Here is a 4,774-nt window from a genome sequence, read left to right as displayed (position 1 = left end):
CTAAGTTGTACACCTGAGGAATTATAGTTGCAGGCCTATAGTTGGCTCTTAAATTTTTAAAAAGTTCAATATCTTCGTAATACATTACGCTAGACAACCCAAATTCGGTATACATTATGAGTGTACCAAAGGTATTAATTGGTAGCAAATTGAACTCAATTGAGGCATTTCAAACGGTTGATTAAGGATGATGGTACCCTAAATTTTGACAGATTTTTTTAGCCTTTTGGCGGATTTCATATATTACTACTTCATTTCATGTGGAATTTAATTCTAAAACTTTTCTTACTCTTATTATTTTTTAAAAAACTTTCTCGTTTTCATAAAAAACTTAAATAACTAAAGACACTTATTTCGTAATGTTACTTAAAATAAGCGAAAATTCAGTAGTCGGCTATGAAATTGTACGTCAAACTTGACAAATAGGTTATAAAATTATTTGACAACAAGGTTTTATAACCTATTTGTCAAGTTTGACGTACAATTTCACAGCCGACTACTGAATTTTCAATGATTATAAGTAGCATTGACGAAATACGTGTCTTTAGTTATTTGAGTTTTTTATGAAAACGACAATGTTTTTTAAAAAATAATAAGAGTAAAAAAAGTTTTAGAATTAAATGCCACATTAAATGAGGTAATAATGTAGTAAATCCACCAAAAGGTTAAAAAATTCTGTCAAAATTTAGGGGACCATCACCCTTAATCAACCCTTTGAAATGCTTCAATTGGTCTCAATTTGCTACCACTTAATACCTTCGATACACTCATAACGTATACCAAATTTAGTTTTTCTAGCTTAATGTATTACGAAGATATTTAATGTTTTCAAAATTTAAGAGCCAACTTTGAAGGCCTATAACTCCTCAGGGGTACAACTTAGTATAGAGATAAGTTGCATTAAATCATCTTAATTTATTGTCCTCTACATGTCCCTGTTCTGTGTCGGTTCTTATGTGAATCACCCTGTATTTAAAGAAAGATCGATTTTTGTACTTAATCCTTTTGATTTGTTATTTTATCACTCCTTCGAGTTCTTCGAATTCGAACTTAATAAACAGAGACATAAATTTCATAAATAAATACATAGTTTTTAATGTTAGGATATAGAACAAGAGGATTATTTTCAAAGCCTGGGAGTGATGATATTTTTGGATACGAAACTTGGACAGAAGTTAATAACTTAACAAAAAAACTGAAGAGTAAGGTGTAAGCAGCACAAATGCGCTCCCTGAGATGAGTAACGAAGAGGGATAAAATGGGGAATGTCGATATTAGGGATAATCTGAGAATACAATCACTATTGGTATACAGGGTGATTCACATAAGAACCAACACAGACCAGGGACATGTAGAGGACCCTTACCTCTATACTAAGTTGTACACCTGAAGAGGTATACACCTGCAAAGTTGTACTTCTGCAAAGTTGGCTGTTAAATTTTCAAAAAGTTCAATATCTTCGTAATACATTACGCTAGACAACCCAAATTCGGTATACATTATGAGTGTACCAAGGGTATTAATTGGTAGCAAATTGAACTCAATTGAAGCATTTCAAAGGGTTGGTTAAAGATGATGGTTCCCTAAATTTTGACAGATTTTTTTAACCTTTTGGTGGATTTCATACATTACTACTTCATTTCATTTTTTTCTTATTCTTATTATTTTTTAAAAAACTTTATCGTTTTCCTAAAAAACTTAAATAACTAAAGACACGTATTTCGTAATGTTACTTAAAATAAGCGAAAATTCAGTAGTCGTATCAGTAGGCGTACAACTTAGTATAAAGATAAGTTGCGTTAAATCATCTTAATTTATTGCCCTCTATATGTCCCTGCTCTGTGTCGGTTCTTATGTAAATCACCCTGTATATTGAAGGGAGATAATTAATTTGGTTTTGAATGCAAAAATATAAAAAAACTGAAAGAAAATGTGGTACTTGCGAGAATACTAACAGATAGAAGTAGCAACTGGACGGAAACAATGGAACAGAAAAGTTCTTAGATAATATACAGGTGAGTTATTAACATACTGGCGGTTGTTACTAATAATTACTAAACCATTTGAGGAAAAAAAAAGTTTTATACAGAAGATGGTTGACTCGCCACTTTTTATAACGTAACATTATTTTCATTTATACAGGGTGTTGCATTTAGGGGTGACGCAAAGCATGTGAACTTTTTAAACGAAACGCTCTGTATATTTTATCATATTATGAATACAACTAAACTTGTTTATCCAACCGTACATGTTGCTAACTAAGAGCGTTAATAGTTATTGAAATATTCAGTTGTTTTTCCATACATATACATAACTTTTTTATTGTCAACTAAGAGTCTACAATTTCCTGTTTAATGCATGACAAACCAATCTTAACTCCTCTTATCCCCTCATCCTCTCCCCTGCCTTATCCCCCCTCTTCCAGAATTATCTACTACTTTAATTTTATTTAATATTAAATACCTTAACCAAAAGATTGGTTAAGGTGATATACCATCCAAAGTGATAACCGTCCCTCAAACTTGTGTTTCCAAGTGTTCCCGTGCTGTTATTATAAACATTTCGAAAAAATGTTAATTATAATTTCTGGTACATTTCTGAAGTAATACCCTAAACTGCCACATTATTGCGATATTTCAATAAAAATGAAATTAATAAGAAAGCTGATAAGATATGTCAACTTATTTGGATCCAAGATACAAAATGAACTTTTTTGATGCTGATTTAACTAACGAAACAACTCTAAAAAGAGGATACCTCAATTAATAATTGGTGATATTTCAAGAAATAAATTTTATAGCGAATTTTGAAAATTATCGATGAAAATTGCAACATTGAAAATTTTTTCAAAACTTCAAATATTGTTTTCTCAAAAACTAACAGTTATTTTTCAAAATGGGTTGGTTCATTGGAAAGAGCACACTCTTATTAACACTTTGAGAAATTTGGATACTCATATTCCAAGAAATGGATTTTATACGAATTTTTAAAACTTAATCGGCGAAAATTGCAAAATTCGAAAAAATTGTCGATCATTTCAAAAATTTATTTCTTAAAAACTAAAAGCGATTTTTCAAAACGCCTTTTTGCATTAAAAAGAGGATATTTTAATTACTAATTGGTGATTTTTCCACAAGAATCCTTCAAGAAATAAATTTTATAGCGAATTTTGAAAATTATCGATAAAAATTGCAACATCGAAAATGTTATCAAAACTTCAAATATTGTTTTCTCAAAAACTAAAAGTTATTTTTCAAAACGGGTTTGTTCATTGGAAAGAGGATACTTTTATTAACACTTTAGGAAATTTTCATACTCATATTCCAAGAAATGGATTTTATACGAATTTTTAAAACTTAATCGGCGAAAATTGCAAAATTCGAAAAATTATCGATTATTTCAAAAATTTATTTCTCAAAAACTAAAAGCGATTTTACAAAACGGCCTGTTGCATTAAAAAGAGGATACTTTAATTAATAATTGGTGATATTTCCACAAGGATCTTTCAAGAAATTAATTTTGTAGCGAATTTTGAAAATTATCGATAAAAATTGCAACATCGAAAATTTGATCAAAACTTCAAATATTGTTGTCTCAAAAACTAAAAGTTATTTTTCAAAACGGGTTGGTTCATTGGAAAGAGGACACTTTTATTAACACTTTAGGAAATTTTCATACTCATATACCAACAAATGGATTTTATACGAATTTTTAAAACTTAATCGGCGAAAATTGCAAAATTCGAAAAAATTGTCGATCATTTCAAAAATTTATTTCTCAAAAACTAAAAGCGATTTTTCAAAACGGCATGTTGCATTAAAAAGAGGATACTTTAATTAATAATTGGTGATTTTTCCACAAGAAATAAATTTTATAGCGAATTTTGAAAATTATCGATAAAAATTGCAACATCGAAAATTTTATCAAAACTTCAAATATTGTTTTCTCAAAAACTAAAAGTTATTTTTCAAAACGGGTTGGTTCATTGGAAAGAGGACACTTTTATTAACACTTTAGGAAATTTTCATACTCATATTCCAAGAAATGGATTTTATACGAATTTTTAAAACTTAATCGGCGAAAATTGCAAAATTAGAAAAAATTGTCGATCATTTCAAAAATTTATTTCTCAAAAACTAAAAGCGATTTTTCAAAACGGCTTGTTGCATTAAAAAGAGGATACTTTAATTAATAATTGGTGATATTTCCACAAGGATCTTTTAAGAAATTAATTTTATAGCAGATTTTGAAAATTATCGATAAAAATTGCAACATCGAAAATTTTATCAAAACTTCAAATATTGTTTTCTCAAAAACTAAGAGTTATTTTTCAAAACGGATTGATTCATTGGAAAGAGGGCACTCTTATTAACACTTTGGAAAATTTTTCATACTCATATTCCAAGAACTAGATCTTATACGAATTCGACAAAATTGTCGATCATTTCAAAAATTTATTACTCAAGAACTGAAAGTGATTTTTCAAAATGGCTTGTTGTATTAAGAAGAGGATACTTTAATTAATAATGGAATAATATATCGTAGTGGGATTGTATTCAATGAAAAAAGTGTTATTGGGGTTAAACTTGATTATTATCTGCAGTGTCCAACATCTAAAAGAGATACTAATTGATGTGAATGGGGGAGTACTAAGTAATAGGTTTTTAATATCCGGTATCCGACCGGATATCCGTTCCATCACTACTGTATACTTAAAGACCAACCAATTAGCTGTATGACCCTGTACAGGAGCTACTTCAATACCATTAAATTT

Source organism: Onthophagus taurus, chromosome 6 (assembly GCF_036711975.1).
Source record: "Onthophagus taurus isolate NC chromosome 6, IU_Otau_3.0, whole genome shotgun sequence".
Lineage (NCBI taxonomy): Eukaryota > Metazoa > Arthropoda > Insecta > Coleoptera > Scarabaeidae > Onthophagus > Onthophagus taurus.
The sequence above is the reverse complement of the archived record's forward strand: the minus strand, read 5'-3'. Positions refer to the sequence as shown.